The 23,058-nt window shown below is 37.2% G+C and overlaps 1 protein-coding gene across 5 annotated transcripts in view; it reads right to left on the bottom strand.

Annotated features, from left to right (window-relative positions):
- The window catches only part of s1pr2 (sphingosine-1-phosphate receptor 2), a 59,709-nt gene that overhangs the window by 4,509 nt on the left and 32,142 nt on the right, over nucleotides 1-23,058 (bottom strand). The window contains exon 1 of one of the 5 annotated variants that reach the window (XM_067382563.1): nucleotides 14,871-15,769. The exons of the other annotated variants lie outside the window; for them this stretch is intronic. The gene's annotated coding sequence lies outside the window, so the exon portion shown is untranslated. Of the gene's footprint in view, nucleotides 1-14,870; nucleotides 15,770-23,058 lie in introns of those variants that run through there. 5 annotated transcript variants of the gene reach the window in all.

The following is a 23,058-nucleotide window of genomic DNA, read 5'->3' as shown; positions in this document are numbered from 1 at the left end:
ATTATAAAATGTTAAGTAAGGAATAACTGATGATGGACTGCTGAATGCATTAAAATGAATGCACAGATTTGAGTAATAAGGTTCTATGTACCTGAGTACATACAGTCAGTTATTACATATCATTATAGATGTTAGGCTGGACAGTAGCGCCATTCAGCTTTTGACTAGCTGCTAAAATTGCATAATTTCAAAACTGAAAGAGTTTGTCATACATTTTGCTTGTCCAGTGCCTTTTTTGATTCTTTTGATATGATAGACTATGCAGCTCTTTGAAGTTCTTCATCTGAAGGTGGACAAGTAATGTACAACTGTAATGCCATCAATACTAGAAGTACTTAATAGCCACGGAGTGGTGGAAACTGTAATATCCAACATATTATCCATGTGTTCGTTCCCCAACTTTTCAAAATAGTTCTGCATGCCTGCAGATAATTTATCAAAGTACTATTGATATACAACTATAGAAAGATTTGAATAAAAAAACCCCTTAAATTTGGCTTTATTTTACTGTGAACAATTCATCTAAGCATACGTTTCATGTTTTAATTTAACAATTTTTAATATCCTAACTCTACCTTCTGGTGAAACAACAGATCTCTGATGTTTGCCGGATTGTTTTTCAATAATTCAGTACACTTAAATCTGGTCTCTTTTATACTATCGATTGCATGCTCCCATTCAGATCTGCCTCAATCCAATCATCAAACTATGGATAGAACCAAGTGCCTGACCTACATTGTTTTTGCTTTCTAATAATCCATTTCACTCATATGTATGTCACAATACGGAAGAAACATTACATTGCAACTTTAAATTATAGATTTAAATGTTACACTTACATTAAAAACGAGAGAAATTAACTGTCAAATCACATTCAAACAGGCCTTTGTTTCAATTCAGAAGGGCAAACAAGAGATACCCAGGAGATAAAGTATATAGCCACAGTCAGATAGAACAAAGTGAAGCTGTGGCCTAGTGGTTAGGCACATATGCTCAATACGTTGAGCCCTGGTGTTGTGTCATGTCCAGATCTGAACCCCCCAAAACTCCACTTTAAAGGGTTAGTTCACCCAAAAATGAAACTTCTGTCATCTATTTCTCACCCTCATGCCATTCCACACCTGTAAGACCTTCGTTAATCTTTAGAACACAAATTAAGATATTTTAGTTGAAATCCGATTGCTCCATGAGGCCTGATAGGGAGCAATGACATTTCCTCTCTCAAGATCCATTAATGTACTAAAAACATATTTAAATCAGTTCATGTGATTCAATATTAATATTATAAAGCGACGAGAATATTTTTGGTGCGCCAAAAAAACAAACAAAATCACAACTTATTTAGTGATGGCTAATTTCAAAACACTGCTTCAGGAAGCATCGGAGCATAATGAATCATAATGAATTATTTTGTTTTTTTGACACCAAAAATATTCTCGTCGCTTTATAATATTAATATTGAACCACTGTACTCACATGAACCGATTTAAAAATGTTTTTAGTACATTAATGGATCTTGAGAGAGGAAATGTCATTGCTCCCTATGGAGGCCTCACAGAGCCATCGGATTTCAACTAAAATATCTTAATTTGTGTTCTGAAGATGAACGAAGGTCTTACGGGTGTGGAACGACATGAGGTTGAGTAATAAATGACAGAATTTTCATTTTTGGGTGAACTAACCCTTTAATTTCCTGTCTGCTCTCTACTGTCATAAAAGACCCAATAAGTACATCCCATAGTTCTTAGAGTCTGAGCACAACGGGATGTGCTTTGGTGTATACTTTCATACTTTTGTGAATAAATGTAGTAGACGGATCAAGCTATTTGGCTAGAATATCTCTAGGCTGGTGGTTACACCTTAAGAGATATGATTAAATGATTGCACCACTCAACAGTGGCCTCAAACGTAGCCATCCTGACTGAATGAGGTGCTCTACTGCTCATGACACACCATCAGCACAACCAAAGCAAAGCTGCCAAAGCCTCAACACTGAAAGACGCAAATCCCCCGTCAGGCCAGAGTCACTGTAGAGACTATGCAACCATGTGGAATGGCATCTGGAGACAAAGGCAGGAATCTAAGACATCTGTGTGACGCACACACCTCACTTCGACATCACTGTTTGCTGAACACAGTTCGAAACCCCTCACATACATACTCACAGATGCAGACTTATGTAAACACCAGGAAATGTGTCTCAGTCACCTATACAAACACACAATAAGGTACAGCTGCACAGACAGTGCCACAAACCTGCTGCCAAATGCCAATAATATCCAGCAAGGCCATTTCCTTGAGCAGCAGGGAAGAACAATGGCCTCCTTGTCCAGGTTACGTTTCGCTTGATACTCTCCAAAGGCACACTGTGGTCCAAAATTACACCATGCGCTACCAACTACCAAACGCAAACTACTGAAGTCGCCCCATGCAAACTATTTTCAGTAAACATATTTTTCACACTGTAAACAATCAATAGCTTACCCATGAAAATGTGTATGCTGCCTTCTCAGAAACTGAAGGATGTGTTTCAAAACAGCTCTACGTCCACCCACTGAAATTTCACTCTCAGAACGGGTTTGAGTGGGTAGTTTCGCTGCTGAAAACTTATGTTTGTAATTTCACTGTGTCGTCTGCAAGGTCCCCCTCACATGCACTCTGGGCCTCGGTGTTACCTTGGAGAGCTTTGCCGACTTTCATTTAGGGATTTGACAGCACGTGAAACCTGATGGGCTGGTTTGTCAGCAGTGCCGTCTCCGGCCTGCCCCACTTAACCATTATCCTCCCCACCCTGTCCTTCAACTGCAGACTGGAAGGGACGCCAGATCATCCTGTCTGAAATAAATCTTTTGTCTCTTCTTCTACAGAAAACAATATTCATCATACTGAAAGATAAATAAGACGTGAAAATGCCTGAGAAGGCTCGAAGAACTGAGATAAACCATATATTGTTGTAGTCATGTGCTTATTAATCATGTTTAATACTAAATCAAAGAATTTCAATCTTCTTTTTATTCAGCTACAGCGACAGTATTATGCCCATAGTGATTTCCTGGAACAACGTGCGTTATAACAAAGTCCCTTTCAAGGAAAGTCTGTTCACTCTGCAGCTATATTTGCATATTTGCAAGTCCTATCTATTTGAATGGGGGAATCCTGAAATCTCAAAAAATCTCAAACACAATTAAATTACATATTTCAAATGTCCCATAAATGTTGTTTCTTATGCTCAAATAGCATTAAAAAAGCTTATTTTTCAGGCTAGACCAGCCAATGCGCATGTGCAGTCCTAAATGCAAGTCTCAGGTTTCTATGGGAACCGGAGCTTCTAATGGCAGCTGCAGTGATGCAATGACTTTATCAATCAGCAATTGGCTCTTTTACTTTTTTTACTCTTTTACTGGCAGGATGTATTCGGCCATATTGCGCATTGCAGTTTCTCCCATTCACAAGTAATAGAAGTGAACCGTCTTTCTGTATCTTTGGTTTATATTCTGCGAGGCATATTTGTAGTTTGTGCGCGAGGGCGCGCTCCAGTGTCCAGTATGAAAAAGACGTGTATTTAGCGCTCAGTAAGGCTCACTCATATTTTGGGTAAAAATAGAAAAAATAACACTTATCTAAAGAAATAAAAATAACCTTGAAAAAGAAATTCTCTAAAGAAATTTCAGATAAACATATGATAATCAATATGTTTTTGTTTTTTCTCCAGTGGACATAAGTGTAGGGAGTAATCTCAATAATTGTATTAATAATTTCATTTTCTGTAAAAAAAAAAAAAAATTCTAAAAAATTACTATATCCTTTTAAATTTTTTAAAGTTATTACAACTGTAGAATTTTTTTTTAATTGTCTTTAATATTTTTATTCAGCAATAATAATAATCATAATAGTTATTATGATTAGCTTTATATTTTTTAATTCTTTTAAAAATCACATTTTAAACCAGAAAAATCGCAATTCGATTTTTTCCCCAAATCGTGCAGCCCTAGTTCATATATAAAGGCACGTAGAAGAAACTGTGAAAGCATCTCCAGTAGCAGGTCTCCACAGTCCAGCTGGCTAAGAAGAGCAGTCTTCCTGTACAAAGTACACGGTTATAGGCCAGAGGAAGCGTTTGTGGTGTCAGAAGTCTAACATCCTGTTCAGACTTGATAGCTGACTGGTGGAGAGCAAGACAGTTAATGTGGGAAAAGGTTCAGTGGAAGCGAGAGACACAAAAGCAGAGCAGAGGAAGTTTATTCGGATTCTTACAGGTGTAATACGTGCGGCAGGAAATGAGCTGAAGTGCAGCAACAAAGCCTCTCGTTTTGTGTCAAATGTATGACGGATGCACATAGCTTCGAGAAATCTTTGTTGATCACATCAGAACTGATTCATTATAAAGGTCACTGTTACAGTTCGAAGGCAACCGTATGCTTTCCATCTCTCGTTCTACAATCAGTGAAACCTGAACTCACGACCCCAGTCTCGGGCAGGACCCCGCCCACATCCCAGTGACAAAGTTGACAAAGGCCCCAGGTGTTGTTTGCGCTTCCCAGCAATACCTGATAAGCCCCAATTAGTCAGTGGCGTCTAAGCAACCATGTTTCCCACAACGCACCTGTTACCAAGCATCGGTTGGACACCAGCTGCCTCTTTCTCCAGAAAGATCTTACATCTTTGCAGCTTGCACAAACCGTCAGCAACCACACACACTTGGAAAAAACAAAACACCTAACTGACACTTCAGCTTGCCATCACATACATGTTAAATCAGCCTTATAATCATCATAGAAGTGTGTTTACATGCTGTTTGTTGGCATATTTTTTCACACTTATGCAACCTATTTTAGTCCAGCTTGAGTGTCGGCCTGACTGCGGCCTGCAGTGAACAGAGCGAAGTTCTTCTGCTGCGCTAATGATGCTGTCGTGCTCTGTAAAGTGCTTTAGGTACTGACAAGCTACTGATTGTACATCCTGTACGTGTCGTGATAAGTTTCACCATTCACATGACCACATTTTTCACCTCCACCACATCTGCACCATTACCTACAGCTTATTCTTTAGGGAATTAACACATCATGTTAATGCAAAGCAAATTAAACTGCAAATTATACTAACGGTTTGGAGGAGACATTTACCAGAACAGCAGTTACTGTACACTCAAAAATGTTCTTTCAGGTTTGAATGCAATGTAGAGAAACTGTAATATTAGTAATATCAAAATACAATCAGTTCATAGCACATGATCATTAAACTGATTATACCTTGCCCCGGAGAGCTGAACAATTACGTCATACATAATTGTATCGATTTGCTGGCTGGCTCCATAATATCAGATGTAAAAGGGTAAAGCAAGAGCACTTACAGATGGGTGGGAGGGAATGGGGGAGGAAAATTCCATCTGTTTTGCTAAGCCAAAAGAGTTATGAGTCAAAGCCAGTCAATGCAGTGAAGGTGATACAACACAGAGTCCCAAGACCACAAAGCCCTATTCAACACACTCCCATTCCACCCTGCTAATGACCCAGGTCTGACATGTACTTTACAGTCAGCCACTTCCATGGCTGGAAAAATATGTCTTTTAAAAGTATTTATATGCCAGTTTATAAGACAAACTGTTCTTGGTTATCGCATGTGCTATAACCTTGCTGAGGTAGTTTGTTACATACTTACTAGGGCCCTATGAGATCCGTTTTATTTTTTCCCAAATTCCCTTTTTTTTTTTTTACAAATTCCATTTTTTTCGTTGTAATTTTTCTGGTTTCTGTTTTTTTTTTTTTTAAATTAAACTTTTTTTAATCAAACAAAGTGCTGAACAACAGAGCATTACTGTTAAAATGAAAACATGGAAGAAAAACTGAGATTGTTCCTTAAAAATATAGTTTTAATAATTTATTATTATTAGTGTTAGAATTATTATTACATTTAAACGTATCTAAATTCTACTGTACAACAGTAATATATTTCTGTCAAATTAAATCAAACTTTTATTTAGATGGGTTGCCAAGAGCTTTGAGTTTCTGTGTGTTTATATGGTATGATGACAGATTTTCTCAAATAAAGCGATAAAATGCTGATGAAGTGATGAAATGACTTTTGAAGATGAATTTTGTGCTCATGTCCTCATATAGTGAGGCGACAGAGGATGAAAACACAGCGAGCATCACACGTGCTTCAGTGTGTGTGTGTGTGTGTGTGTTTATGTGAGGTAAATGAAACTGCGCTTCTGAGACATTCATTTCAGAGACACACAGACATGCAGGATTCATATTTAAATAGTCTTTTTGCAATTTATTATTCACAGACACTAGTATATATCGCAATTTAATTTAAGTGTACTGACCTGCTTTTTATTCATTCTTCAAAAATTTGACAAATTCCGTGTCATTCCACTTTATATAGTAAATTCCATTTTTATGAATGGATTCTACGATTCCATCCGCATTTTCTGCATCGAGGAAATCATAGGGCCCTACATATTTGCCCACCGAGGCACTGTCTAAACACCTCGGGTGTGCATTATTTTCTAAGAATTCAATGGCCCGGAGTCAATTATTTCGCTTATACTACATTTACCACACCTCAAGACATTGTTCAGATGTTGTATTTCAAGACATTTGTCAAGTTTTTGTCCTTAAAACACTCTTGTGTGGACTAATTTCATGCGCATCCCAGCCCAAGTCTCCATTGCTGATTCCAAAACGTCATTTCAGAACTAGTAACGAAGGCTTGAGCCTTGATAGCAGAATAATACTGTTGATACAGTTATTAACGCAGTTTTGAGAGAGAGAGAGAATTAGCATATGTGAATTAGCCTACCTGAGTCTGTGCGTCTCTCACGGTAGCAGTGTATCTAATAAAACTGTTAGTTCAACTACCTCAAGAACCGCACAGTTATTACTTCACTGACGAGTCATGTATCTTTTAAGTTGCTAAACTATTACTGATTCATTCGTCAGAGCAGCGCTGACCAAACGTTTCTGTGCGAGAGTGTGCCTGACTAGACAGCATGTGTGTACATTTGAAAGAGAGATAGAGTAGTGATGTGTCGTTCTTGAAGGATTCATTCATTTTGAAAGAATCTTTTATGTGACTCGGGAAGAACGAGTCGTCTCGGGGGGTGATTCGTTCAGTCGCGCATGCGCAATATTCTATAGGTTCTGTACTGCTAGTATAGTTCACTTGTTTCAGTCAATGCAGTCTGAGCCAGAAAGAGAATTGATTAGTTCTTTTCGTGAGTCTTTCGGGTTTTTGAGTCGTTACTTAATCACGTGACAGACCCATATGCAAAACCAATGTCATTTAATTTATGTCATTATGTCCATTTTGAGCAATCTTCTTATACATGTATTAGACCAATATGTCAAGTCTGCCTAGGAAAAGCAATTATTATACCAGCAAACTCAAAATTAAATTCTCAAACTCAAAATTAAATTGAGTAAAAATGAACAAACTAAGCTATAAATACTTTGTATTGTAGGCTTGGATTATTATATAGCCTAGTGTTTATCGACAGTAAAAAAGACAAATTAATCAATATTTTATTTATAATAGGGTTTCATTTATTTATAAAATAATAACACACCACAGATCCTCAAGAAACAGTAACAAAAACAGTGACAGAAATGTCAGAAATAGCGTATTGGTCTGTCACGTGATTAAGTAACGACTCAAAAACCCGAAAGACTCATGAAAAGAACTAATCAATTCTCTTTCCGGCTCACACTACATTGGTTTAGTGTATGGGTCTGTCACATGATTAAGGAATGACTTAAACCCAAAGACTTGTCAGACAAGAGGTGAGGTGAGCTTATCATAAACTGAAGACCCAGGTAAAGAATTAATTAATAATTTCTGAATCTTATAGCATTGTAGTTTTGTATTGTTTGTAGTGTGATCAACGTTTGCGTAAGTAGTAGATGTGTTGGGGGAGTAACATGTAACATTTTAATTACATTTTGCTAAAATGAACGAAATGACTCGAAAAAAGATTTGTTCATTTTGCTGAACGAGACTCAAAAGTCAGAGTCGGTAAAATGATCCGAACTTCCCATCACTAAGAGAGAGCATGCACTTTCAGGACACAGTAAAAGTTTTTGTGGCAAAAATCATGACAATAATTTGTCGTTTTCATTCTATTGTTTACTATATATATTTGCTTGGTCGGTGTCGTTGTGGGTTTTGGTTCTTTTGCGGTTGTAGGCTGTAGGACCTATTGAGATAACTGAAATCATTTGGTGAAATGATATGGAACTGTAATGCAGTCAAGACCTGCTAGAACTACTTTAGCCGTGTGATTTTTCAAAAAAAAAAAAAAAAGTTTCTTATGCTAACCAAGGCTGCATTTATTTGATCAAAAATACTGTAAAAAGGCTGTGAAAATTTACCATAACTGTTTTCTATGTAAATATATCCTAAAATGTGTGATCAAAGCTGAATTTTCAGCATCATTATTCCAGTTTTCAGTGTCACATGATCGTTCAGAAATCATTCTAATATATTAATTTGCTGCACGAGATTTTTTTTTTATTATTTTCAATGTTGAAATTATCATCAGTGTTGGGTGCACTGCTTCATATTTTTACCTCCATATCATAGCACAGCTGTCAATGCATGTTGGAGTGTTTCAAACTGAGGCACAAGTAAAAAATTATGCAATGTGGTAACCAGATCTGCATTGTCAGAACATCCATTTATAAGCCATACAAAAGTGTTTAAAGTACATTGTTTGCTGGCTGAACAAAGGTTGTGGGTGACATCCACTTCTATCAGAGAAAACCACTGTGTAATGTCTTTAGATCGCATACAGTCCTATAATAATACCACCGCAACTCGCTGAGCTGCATCTGACACTTCATGTAGCCTCATTCTCACAAGTCAAGACATGTGGGCAGGCTGAAGCAAGCCCTAACACAAATGCACGACCATCCTTGTGCACTGATGCCACCGCTTTGCAACAAAGCCTGAGGCCTCCTCTAACTGTTTCACAGAGCGTCTCTCCATCACAACCATGCATCGATCAGCCATGCAGAAACGGCAACGTTCCTAGAAATGAATTGTATTTTAAAGTTATTAGCGTCAGCGTTGTCGAAACGAGACAGTACCCCTACAATGCTGAGAGACAGACTGTGATGTAAGGTATTGGCCTGAAACCAAAGCATAGATGTTAGTAATGACAATGCATGAGACTCTTTGTAGAGCAGGGGTAAGTTTTAGATACCACATCTTAGGGGTTAAATGAATCATAGTTGATCATTGATTTAGGCACCATGGTTTGGCACGCATGTGATTCATGGATTAAGGGCTAGTATGCCAGTAATTAGTGTATTTGTGTATTAGTGTATGTTTTACTGATTGTTCACTTGCCTTTAATAATGTTTGAACTTTATTAGTTAGGCTAGTAATTTTTGCTGTGGTATTGAAGTTCTTAAATTGTGCTTTAAGTAATAAATAGAAAGCAAAGTTACATTTGTCCCCCCCCCAACTAACCCCCCAAATATTAATAAAAATGTTCTTGCTGATCTGAAAAAATGATCCGATCCATGACTCAAAATGTAATATGATCAGAACCATGAGTTTTGTGATCCGTTGAACCACTTCCACATATGATGATCCCCTTTTAAAGGAACTTATATAAGCAATAAGCTATACATTTTCATGCATAAAGTAAACTGATTAGTACATTTTGTTGTTGTTGTTGTTTTTAAGTTGTTTTCAAAATAATAATAATATTTATTGGATTTTATATTGTGACTGTACTTGTACCAAAGTATTCAAATATAATATGAATGTAGGGTGTATAGGGTGTGTTTCAGAACAACTAAATATCTGAATTGTAACATTACTTTTACAGTTCTGTTAAAAGCATGCATTTAGAGGAACATTTTTTCAATAAAAATACTGTTTGTATACCGTTTTTCACAATATCTTTTTCTAAAGCCTTTTTTCAGAATAAGATCTATTGTAAGCAAGTATCTACACTTCTAGGAATTTTCTAGGAAAACAGGCAAATATATAACAACATGAAGATTTTTTTCTTACTGTTAAAAACAGGAGATGTCAAAATATATAATTAAAATATAAATAATTTATTTAATACTTTATTAATTATTATAAATTAATAATAATCTTTAGAAAACAGACTGAACAATATTTGTTTCCCTCCTGAAATTTAGGGAGAACCCTGACCACCTAGTGGAATAATAATAAAAAAAAGCAAAAGCAAAAGCTTTTGTGTGTGAGCAAAGTCTGAGGAAAGTTTTAGGGAGTCTGTTCTCTATCTGGAGAGATTTTACTCTCATGACTCATCTATAAACTAATGTACAAAATATCTGTCCTCAGCAGCCTCCCTTGAAATGATTTCCACTCTTATCTCCAGGACATGGATACGCAACAGGCTTTAGATAATACAAAAGCTAGAGGGCAGATCTCAAACATCTTAGAAACACAACAAAATGACACCATTATCTGTTTCTCATCTGTACAAGCAAACATACAGACATAGACAACACTTCAGTATAGACGTACACAAAGCTATTATGTCTCAAGAAGACTACAAGACACCCCAAATATTCATCAGTATTTACACATTATGTTGAGAAGCAGTATCTATAGTAGCATGCTAGGAAAAACAACTCTGAGATTAAACCACAGATAGCTAAGCTTCAGCTGCAATACACACTAAAATGTTTTCAAGAAAGTGGCAAAAATCTTTGAACAGCTCCCAAGTGCAGTGCTTCGCAATGAAGCGGATACGGGTGATTTGAGATGGTCTGCCATATCTCACGTACAAGAACTCTGAGAGGCACTTTAATAGACATTTTATGAAAAACAAAGCAAAAAAAAGTTGCTTAAGTATGTAACATACCAAATAAATCCCAGTACACTGTTTGTACAAGTTCTGATGCAACTGTACAAGGCTGTTGTGATTTCACCATTCACAGCAGCTCTAGAGCTGAAATAGCATCCTAAGGGAATAATAATTTCTCTTTTTCCGTCATTCTTAGATGTGTATAATGAAAGACTTCATAGAAAAGGGATTGTGGAATAATACAAGTCAGACTTGAACTCGGGTCACTGCATTAGCGTCACTGGTCAATGTGGCTGACCAGGGCCACTTTCTAACATAAGATAATTTAAGTGCATTTTTGGATTTCTGAAGAAAATGTGAGTATAGTATTGTGCGCGTGCACAATGCTGAGGTGATGTGGGTAGTTGCTATGTGGCAGCTGAGGTGTGTTTCTAATTTGTTTGCTAGAGTGTTCTGGGTGTTTACTGGCCCCCAAGTCAAAAAGTCTCTATTAGGGATGTAAGATAAATCGCAATCAACATGAAAACACGCTTTTGGTTTAGTGCGATTATGAAATTGCAAAGGCTGCGGTTATTTTTTATGCACAGCTTGCCAATGAATCATGGCTCTGTGATCAGTAGTAAATGCTGCTCCATCTGAAAGCGCTGCGAGTTTGAGTCGCTTATAACGTGCATTTGAAAAAACATGCGTCAAACATCTTTCCAAGCATGAGAAGCATTTATGAACCTCTGGTCCAACAAAAGACAACATTTAATAAAATGTCTGTTCTCTAAACTCACTTCATAACATCAGTTGAGTGTTTTAAAACACCCTTCTGTGAGATGATGTGGTTTCTAACACAGAATAAGACACAACATATTATTTCATAGTATTCTATACAGTGATAAAGACTATGTGTCGATTAGCATTGCATTATAAATATACTTTATTATCATGAAAATACCTGAGAAGGCTTGAAGAACTCAGATAAACCATATATTGTCGTAGTCGTGCGTTTATTAGTCATCTTTATTCAAAGCATTACAGTAATAGTATGATGCCCATAGGGATTTCCTGGAATGACGTGTGTTATATTGCACTTCTGCTGGGCGTATTTGGAGTTTCTGCGTGAGAGCGCCCTCTGGCTTTCAGATGGAGCAGCATTTACTACTGATCACAGAGCTGTGCTTCACTGAGAAGCTGCGCATAAAAAAAAAAATATATTTTTAAATTGCTGCCTTTGCTTGCAACTCTAGCCCTAGGTGAAATTGTATGACCCAAATCTAAACCTGACCATAAAGTCTGCCTTACCCAATCCCTAAACATATAAAAACATGTAAGCCAATTGGTACAATATCTTACGATTTCACCTTCTCATGACAGTGTGTTGGATGCTCTGGTCTATAGATATGGGTTGTCCCACGTTTATTTCAGTTTTGATGTGAACGCTTAGTGTATAAATAAAACCCTTTTAAATATACTCCATTTGATGGTGTGCAGGAACGCAAGCACTCGACACATGCGCGCTAAAAAGCTAAGGCGCTATTTCGCGCCCATAATTGTGGGTATCTTTTAACTCGCTCACACAAGCGTTTGTGCATCTATTGTTGTTGCCATCTCTAATAGTTTGCTGATGTTGTTGTTTTTCTGTTTAATTTGTTCCTTTCCCGACTGAGAAACAACTAGCTGAGGCAGTGCTGCCACCTTCTTGACAACCTAATTAGTGCAAAATGATTTAAAGCGCATGAACGGGATGAGCGTACTAAGTTTGTATGGTTAAAAAAAGGTCTGTGTGCAAACACTACACACAGAAATTTGTCATGCGCATATAAATATAAACTATATACTCTAGGCTTAAGTTTATCATTATTATTATTATTTCGCCCATTTTGTAGAACACTAGGCAAAAAAATCATCTGATCGCTTAGCTATGTAATACCCGACCACTCCTTGACAAGCTGCACAATTCGCAGTTTCATTATTTTTCGTAGTTACACACTGAATTTTAATATAGGGTTAGGAGACTCATTAAAATCGCTAATTTATTAAAAGTATTAATTAAATAAAAGTATAAGCAACAGAAATAGTGATACTTGGATGAAGAGTACACACCACTAATTAGTCTCTCATTTCAATAGACAATCTCTACCCCTGAAGAACAACCTGATACTAATCTACATGTCTTTACTTCTCTCAATTAATTCCACTAATTAGGCCTTTGTTTTGATTTTATGTAAAGCCCAGGCACCCTTTCATGGCCAGGAGGCAGTGGCAGGGTGCCACACAGAGTGTTCTGCTATAGTAATCCAGCGGGATTTGGAAAGTCGGGTATACGTTTGCCCTCAGAGGCACGGGGGAGGGGAGAAAGCAGGCGTGAGAGAGAGAACTGCTATTTCACTCAACTAACATTTAGCCGCATTATTTCCTCTCAGAACATTAGTCAATATTGTGTGACTTAAGTCTATTCTTCACTTCTCAGTGTCTTTTCCTCCCCTGCGAGGCATACATAAACAAAAGCCCGTTACAACTCATGGCTCATGGTTTATATTTGTCATCTGCCCTTCTTAGCATGTGGGCGAAAGGCAGCAGGAAACGAAGAGCTGTGTAAAAAGAAACATAGTGGAGTGGAGAAACCCACTGCCTCACATTCTGGACAGTGGGGGTAGTGCTGGACTATGTATATTTTTTTGCAATTTAAAATAACCGTTTTTGCATTTAATATATTTTAAAATGAAATTTATTCCTGTGATGTCAAAGCTGAATTTTCAGCATCATTACTCCAGTCTTCAGTGTCACATGATCCTTCAGAAATCATTCTAATATGATGATTTGATACTCAGTTATTATCAATGTTGAAAACAGTTGTGTTGCTTAATATTTTTTTGGAACCTGTGATACTTTTTTTCAGGATTCATTGATGAATAAAAGGTTAAAAAGAACAGCATTTATTCAAAATGTAAATCTTTTCTAACAATATAAATCTTTACTATCGCTTTTTATCAATTTAACACATCCGTGCTGAATAAAAGTATCAATTTCTTTCAAAAAAAGAAAGAAAAAAATTACTGACCCCAAACTTTTGAACGGTAGTGTATATTGTTACAAAAGATTTCTATTCAATATAATAAATGCTAATATTTTTTAACTTTTTATTCATCAAAGAATCCTGAAAAAGAATTTTAAGCAGCCCAACTGTTCCAACATTGATTATAAATCATCATATAACACTGAAGACTGGAGTAATGATGCTGAAAATTCAGCTTTGCATCACAGAAATTAATTATAATTGGAAACTATATTAAAATAGAAAACCATAATTTTAAATTGTAATAATATTTCACAATATTATTGTTTTTCTGTATTTATTATGAAATAAATGCAGCCTTAATGAGCATAAGAGACTTTGTTCAAAAAACATCAAAAATTGTAATGTTTCCAAACTTTTGACTGGTAGTATTGAGATATCAGATTGGCTATATTACCCAGCTCTTGTTGTCGGGTTGCAGGCTTTGGTGGTGTGATGAGGATGTTGAAGTGTGTTGAGGTAGTACCCTGAGCTATTTACAGGTTCTTTCTTATCAATTCATGGCAGCCACAGGCTCTTCACTTCTGTGATTCTGATTCAGATTCATGATGGACTCTTTGATGGACTCCTGCCACCCCCAACCCCCTACGGTTTAATGTCTGCTACATGATCAAAGGAACTTTCCACAAGAGGGTGATTAAAAACATCAGGAAGGATTAATTTAGAACCACAGCCATGGTCACGCCGTCTCTAGTGCTCATTAGATAATGAGCTAATGCAATTTTACTGCATTATTTAATCTACCAAAGAACCTACTGCTGGATTAGGCATGTCTAGACCTTCAACATCAAGGATGAGAAGTCCACACATCAGCAGAGCACACGAAGGCCACATAATGGAGTAAATAATTACTAACATTTGCTGAATTATCAAACGTCAACCATAAAATAAATAACGAGAACCGTCAAACTAAAAGCACTGATAAGAGGTTTAACGCTGCAGCAGGCCGACAATCTGAGAGTTAAATCTAAACCACAGAAGATCAAGTTTCACACATTCGGTTTTTCTCACACTTTTCTGCTGTTGTCTCCACATAGGAAGTATCCTTTAATGAAAGGTCCTAGAACAGAAATCGCGCTTGCTTTGTTCTACAGCCCTGCTCCTGTTCCCCCATAACGCAAACCCCACCCATGCTCATATTCTTCTGCTTTATCATGGGATATGCGTGTCGCATGTGAGTGTGTGCGTGCACAGATGAAATACTGCCAGATCTTCACGACAACATTGTACTATTGTGCAAATGTGACCCGTATGCGTCAGTTGTGTATAGGACAGTTGAGGGGGTGATGATGATATAGAGTATATGCGTGTGGGTGAGTGTCTGGGGGGTTGTGGGTGTGAATGAAAGAGGGGAGACTCCACAAAGGAAACAGGCACCCACAAGGATGAACAAAGCAGACTTGATTGCCTTTTGTGATACGATGCTGTATTTTGGTCTGGTACCTTTCATCCAACAATGATAGACGGGATGACAAACAGGGTGGGGGAGAACTAAAAAAGTAAAAAAAAAGTGCCCAAGCTATAACAGATGCAGAGAAAGACTTCATATTCATGTTTGTGGGTGCGTTTAGATTAAAATACTCTTCGTATTAAATGACGATAAACAAAGTTTTGGCTACATCTCAAAAATGCACAATGATCTTCCATTTTTCCCAGACCCTCCTGACATATTAGATCATGTCTCTTTGGGACAATAAAGACTATATTGCCTCACAGACTGTCTGTCATGGTAAAAATGAAAGTTTTACTTCCCCTCCTGCATCTTATAAGCTTCTACTACAGTCAAAGAAACAATAGCACACTTCGCTCTTTGTCAGAAGCATCAATCAAACCGAAACGGCATGTCTGTCTTTGATTTTTGAACTATGAAGATTTTGAATGCAACTTTAAAAAACTATGATCATCTATTGAATTTTATATGATAATATAAATTATGATATATAAAATATAATAATACATATAATAATAATAAGATGTATATATCTTATGTTATCTAAAATGAAGTTGCATGATTATCATACAGTCAAACCAAAATTTATTTACACATTTTATTCATTAATACAGTTTATCTATAGTTTAAAAAAAAAGTAAAAATATATGACAAGATCTAAACAAGAGTTAAACTGTGTCAGAAAAAAAATGATCTTAATTATGTCAGATAACACTTAAGCAAAACATGGTCAGGTCAAAGTGTCTGAATAATTTTTGGCTCCAAAATTCACTGTATGGGTGGGTATAATATGTCACAGTTTACTTTATTTTGCTATCCTCGCTTACATAAATGAACTATTGTGTCCTGCAAAATGTCTGAATAACAGAGTATGAAGACCTTTATACATAAATATATACGGTTTCCTTTATATTTTAAGAAGCAGGGATCATCATATTTGCTGGTCTTTCCATGGCATCAAAAAGCTTGAAATCCTCTGTACTATCTTGCATTTACATTATGCTACGGAAGAGGGTTAGGGCCAAGCAATAATAAAAAAATAAAACCATCTCGAGATTAAAGTTGTTAAATTTCGAGAAAAATCTTGTTAAATTTCGAGAAAAAAGTCGAGATAAAATGTTGAGAATAAACTCAAATTATGAGAAATTCATAATTTAACGAATTTGTTCTCGTAATTTAGGGCTGGACGATATGGCCAAAATTTATATCACGATATAATTCTTAATTTCGGTCGATACGATATAATTCCGATATCGATATGAACTATATAATAGCCTCAGAAAAACTGCCAAGAACGGCCACAATGGATGTCTGTACCTACAAACGTCTGAAAAATGAATTTGCCAAATCTATGAAATCTCTTCCTATAAAACTATATAATATTTTAGAAATAAAAACAGTACAAATAAATTTGTTCAGCTTTTATTTGTATTTAGTCTTCATACAAACATAAAAATAAACATAAGACTCACTCACTTTAGTAATATTAATATCGTTAACATTAAACTATAACGTAGGCTGATTTTATTATTCTTAAAAGGGTCATGAAACCCCAAAACACTTTTTTTGAGATGTAAACAGATATGTATAGGCTGCACATCATTGAAAACACTAAAGGTAGCCTACTCATTAATGTTATTCATAAGTGAAAAATAGTTATTTTTGCATTTTTCAGAGCGATTTCTGTCTTCCTGTTTGAAAAGCTGAGTCGGAGCATCATCACAAAATCTGACGTAATCGTGTACTTTCGGCCCAAGTATGGGCATGGTCGAACATGCTGACATAGACCGTTTCGAGCGAATCTCGACATATATATTCATGACATAAAGCTCATTTAATCCAATCACTGCGCTGTAGTTTGCATAAGATTATAATTGCAGTATTATGCATGAGGAAGCATCACTTCTCTCGGAAGTGGATTGTTTTGCTGTAGCTAATCTACAGCAAATGGAAAATATGTTCGCATGAGATCGCATTACAGCGGAGAATTCAAATAACACAAAAGTGCTGCTCATTCACCTCTGCCTGCTCTAGCTGCGTTCAAATACACAAGCCGTAGGCTGTTTACCTCAGCACAGCACGTGTGTTGTTTGTATTTTGCTCGAGATGCGGTCAGAACTGGAGTTTGAATACGAACACATGAAAAATACGATTGTTTTTATGATACACAGGCGGAGCGCGCATATGCTCGGTTTCAGCGCGGAGCTCCGCGATGAGTTTAATAACACTAGCCACGTGACACACAGCTCATACAGAATAAAGTATCTGTGTTTTTATTTCACACTTTCTCCTGCACCAAACATTAACCAGCACGGTGTAGTTATGCACACATATTTTCATCAAGTTGTGGAAGCTTGTTCCGTCGCATTTGCATCAGGTGTACTCATTTTGTAAAAACTTGCCGCGTTCGCGTTTGATCTTAGCATACAACTGTTGAGCACTGGCTGGTGGCTGCGTGTCTCTGTGGTGTACGTCAATCGCGTTCTGCTCTTTCTAACGGCTGTGCCTCAAGTCAGTGATGCTGTAATGTATATATCGGAATACCGGAAATGTGTTTAAAAATCATATCACCGTTATCGAAAAAAATTTTATCGCGATATATATTGATATTGAATTATTGTCCAGCCCGATCGTAATTTAACGACTTTTTTCTCATAATTTAACGAATTTGTTCTCGTAATTTAACAACTTTTTTCTCGTAATTTAATGACTTTATTCTCAACATTTTATCTTGATTTTTCCTCGAAATTTAACGAGTTTTTTCTCGTAATTTAACAACATTTTTCTCATAATTTAATGAATTTGTTCTCGTAATTTAACAACTTTTTTCTCGTAATTTAATAACTTTATTCTCAACATTTTATCTTGATTTTTCCTCCAAATTTAACGAGTTTATTCTCAACATTTTATCTAGACTTTTTTCTAGAAATTTAGAAAGAGTTTTTTCTCGTAATTTAACAACTTTAATCTCGAGATGGTTTTATTTTTTTACTATTGCTTGGCCCTAATCCTCTTTCGTATTATGCACTAAGTACTTTATTTAAGCTTTTTTTTTTTTTTACATAATTTTTTTATTTTAGTTGTGTCTTTTCTTGCTTGGGGCACCTATAGCGAGTCTGGACTGCCACTAGTGCCCTCAAAAACAACTGGTGCATAATGCCCTTTGTCATTTGATTTCCCATTGGGTGTGGTCTAGTTATCGATCCAAAGCAGATCAAATTCAACAGGCTAATCATTGCTGGATATGTTACAGGGGGAAGTCAGAAATCATATCATGTGGGCCTTTAACTGTATTACTGGCACAGCAAACCATAAATCTAATATACAACATTGTCTATGTTTTTTCTGTAATATTGAGTTTCAGGAGCCAGGCTTTAACATGTCTGCACATTTGTGTTTTGTTTTGTATCACCACACATAAGTCTTATCGGTGACCCGTGCGTTCGCCACGGGTCACTTCAGAAGACATTCATAAAGAGACTCCTCTCATCGTCGAGGGAGACAAGACCAGACCAGACCTACAGATTACACAATATCAATGCTTTATTTGACTGTTTAAGAGAAGTGAGACCATGCCCCCCCCCCACCCACCCCCCCACTCATAGAAAATGTCTGAAATCATCTAAATTTTCATCTGAAGGTTTACCGCAAGTTATGCAAGAATTTCAACGGTTTCAGTAAAAAGACAAGATGAAGTTGTGCAACATCTGTCTCAACAAATGATTGCAAAAAAAACAAAAAAAAACAAGTAACTGCAGTAACGTCCCACCAGAGAGCACAGAGCCAGGCTATTCTCATGCTAAAAGCCCCCATGTGGGCAGGATCCATGTCTTTCTGCCTCTCATGGACATTCATGACTTTGCGTTAGCATGAGGATGGGCCTGATCCTATCACAGATGCCACAACTGAAAGAACAGGTTTGATGGACAAAGCCCCCCTCCACAATTTAATCTGCCGAGCTCTAGCGAGCAATCCGGCTCTTCATTCCAACGGGGCTTCCTCGGTGGGCTTCTTCCAGGTGCACAAACAAAAGCAGCCAGGGTAACAATATGAGGGGGAGGGTGCGCGGGTCTGGCATGCCGTTATCTCTCTCAGTACCTGCTGGAAACTTAATGCAGTTGGACGTACTGGTGCCCGTTAAATGTTTGAAAACCACACTGTGACCACATCACTACATATCCAGCGCTTTATGGAGTACTTCAAACCACAAATCGTTCAGAAATGTTTTACGGCTCCCTGACACAAAAATGATCTCCAAACCTCTTCGTGGCCAGTAAAACGGTTAACATTATCATAGCACAAGAGAGTGCCAGATTTAGAGGAAATGATGCTGCTGCAAGTTTCTTTAGTTTTGAAAGCTGCAACATCATTTCAGCACACAGGTTCTCACGTGGTTTTTCATTCGGTTTTGCATTGAGCGACTCGACGACACTGTACTAAGATATACAATTTACTCAATACAAAAAATGTACTTAAAAGCTCACAGTGAAAATTCTGATAGCATTTACTTGTCTTTCCAAACCTGTACGACTGTGTTTCTACACACAAAAAGATTTTTTTTTTTTTTTTTGATGTGGTTTGGTTCCCAATGTTCTTCAAAACATGTTCTTTTGCCTTTCTCAGAAAATAGAAAGTCATACAGGTTTGAAACGACATGAGGATATATAACTTATGACTGACTATTTTTTTGGAGAACTATTCCTTTAAAATCAAAATGTATTAACATGCATAAGCCCAACAATATGCAAAATTAACATTACATGAACATAAATGTCTCATGAATTTGAATCATTTCATGCTCTCAGCAGCAAGTAATTCACTGCGCAGAACACATTGTGGTTGACACAAACCATGCTTGTCCTCGTTGCAAGTTAACCAGTATTCATTCAAGCATAGGTCATAATTTGTTTTACAAAATGTGCTAAAGTTTGATTGGATGAACAGCCTTTGACATCATTACAACAACAACAAAAAATGTATCGTCTCTTTTAGAAATTTCTGTTTATTTTGCAATTCTAACTACCCACAATTACACGATTAGTTGCATTTTTTTTTTTGTTTGCGTTAGCATTTTCCCCCTGTAGTCTGCACTGCAACACTTTCGGGAACTAATCTGTGACCCATTTATATATCATGACCCACTAGTTGAGAACCACTAAAATATACACAATTTTTTGCCCAAAATACATCTTTCTGTTGCTGTTCTGAAGTTAAGATCTGTGTACACCTCCATCACTGTTAAGCTAGATTTGCCGTTCTACTGTACATGGAAGATTAATATCAGTTAGGCGATGTTTTGCAAAATTAAACCCATAAATAGTGATTTTGCACAGATGCAAGACCAGATGCAAGACATGAATAGAAAGCGAGACCTTTAGAAGTTCTTCCATGACTCCAAAACTGTCCTAAAATGGACAAAGTCTTTTCCCCAACTGAAACGCTGCTTAGTAAATATTTAGAAAGTTTCCCCTGAGCCTTGTCTGCATGTGTCTGTGTGAGACAGACAGATTGGGCTAAGTAACTGTGGTGTATACAACATAAATTGATGGTGTTTGTGATTGTCTTAACACTAAATATGTATGCTACCGTTTGTACATGCAGTATAAGAAAGTCTAAGTGATCGTGTGTGTGTACTGGAGAAGGTTAGCAGCCCAAGCAAAGGCAAGTCATTGCAGCGACACTCCCAGTTCTTGGCACAAATTCTGCAAGCTCCATAACGCCGGCTGTGAGTTGTAACTTGCTCAGCAGCAGCCTCTAAAACAGAAGGCGTTTATTTTGTTCCAGCTGCCACACCCAGCAAAAGTGTTTTTCAGCTGAGGAAAGATGGCATGCTGCCTTATAACAGTGCAAGCTCTAAAGCTCTGGAAACCCCAGCCTCTATTAACATCACCAAACATATTGATTAGCATGAAGAGATGCTGCCCTGGTTGATCAGACATGCATTGATCATTGAACGCCAACTATAATTCACCCTGAACAACCAAACACATTGGTTCATCAAAGATGACAGTCTATAATGCCTTCCTGTACCAATGTCTTTTGTTCTTAAAGGAGTACACCCAAAATTGATTGAGACGATTTTCTTAACCGCATATTGTTTCAAAAAGAGAACATTAAAGTTGAATTTTTAGGTGATTAACCTAGCCACTCTTTAGCTATGTAAAACAGTCAAGCTCAAAAACGACAAAAAAGAGCCGAAGAGCCAATTTGTGAACGATTCGAAATGAAACTGTTCACAAAACCCAAATGTTTAATTCATGAATTTAACTGAGTTCTCAAATTCACTGACTTGAAACAGAGTGCAAAAATTGTATGGTCTACTTTTATCATGCTACTTTTCCTCATTCACTTCCTTTATATGGCAGTGCATTTTTTGTTTGATTTTGATAGAGGTCGCTGCCCAACTGATAACAGCTACCATTTCTGTTACATATGAAAAGCATCAAACAGCAAACGAAACAAAAGTGGAACGAAACCGCGTTTCTCGTTTGAGCTGCGGCGCGAGTTCAGAACATGTTTAATCGCGGGCCGATCTCGATCACGCAACACCGTTACTGCACAGCACTGGGAGATCCAGTGAGAAAGTGTTTGAATTTGCTGCAGTATTAATAATATCGCTGTGAGATCTAGTGGGAAGCATTTCAATTCAGCACAGAATTCTCTAGGGCTGGGCGATATATCGAATGCTTTTGTCACGCGCATTTCGTCAGTAAAGCCGGTTCCCTGATTGCCGCTAAATCGCCATCACCTGCTTTCAAATGAAGCGGCATTTTTACTACAGTACATTAATGGATCTTGAGAGAGGAAATGTCATTGCTCCCTATGGAGGCCTCACAGAGCCATCGAATTTCAACAAAAATATCTTAATTTGTGTTCTGAAGATTAACGAAGGTCTTACAGGTGTGGAACGGCATAAGGTTGAGTAATAAATGACAGAATTTAAATTTTTGGGTGAACTTTAATATGTTAGTTACCGCACTGCAAAATAATAGTTTTTTTTTTAATTACCTTTATGATAACAAATCCCCCCCCAGCACTACCAAATCAGGGGCCTCGTCTATAAAATGTTGTGCAGAAACCATCCTAAATTTGATCTTACGTTCATTTCTCAGATGTGCGTATGTGTGATTCATAGAATGAACAGAAAACGAGCGAACGGCTCTCTTTCAGATGTGAAATCTATAAATCAAAAATGATCTTGAACTTGCGCGTAGCTGAATGGTTTCAGTTCTCCGTGTTGTAAACACCTAATTTATGTCATTTACATATAAAAGATGACCAGTCATCATCCAAATCCTTTCATTTAGAATGGCGAGCTGCAAGAACAGCTTAGATTTCCAAAAACCTGAAGCAATCTGACAAGGAAAAGTGCGTACGTCTGTTCAGACCCTGACGTGGCGCTAAGCACTTTCCCACGTCAAAGGCTGTTTTTATAAACATGGATTTAAGCGTACGCACACTCTAAGATCAAATCTGTGCGTACGCACACTTTTTAAATGAGGCCCAAGGTGCTAGTGCCACCATCTGTAGAACTTAGAGGCAAGAGTGCAACTGCTCTCAAATGTTAGTCCAAACTAACATCCCGCCCTGAAATGGGAAGAGAGAGAGATCGATGAGCAGTTAAGTGATTTCATTTTTGGGTGGACTATTGTTTTAAATGTTCTGCCTGACATGAGGGATTCAGTCTTCCTCTGAGAAGGTTCTCTCAGGACATGCTGCAAGTGCTCTGCGCTTGCTCTGCCAAAATGC

Source organism: Chanodichthys erythropterus, chromosome 3 (assembly GCF_024489055.1).
Source record: "Chanodichthys erythropterus isolate Z2021 chromosome 3, ASM2448905v1, whole genome shotgun sequence".
In the NCBI taxonomy this organism is placed as follows: domain Eukaryota; kingdom Metazoa; phylum Chordata; class Actinopteri; order Cypriniformes; family Xenocyprididae; genus Chanodichthys; species Chanodichthys erythropterus.
The sequence above is the reverse complement of the archived record's forward strand: the minus strand, read 5'-3'. Positions and strand labels throughout refer to the sequence as shown.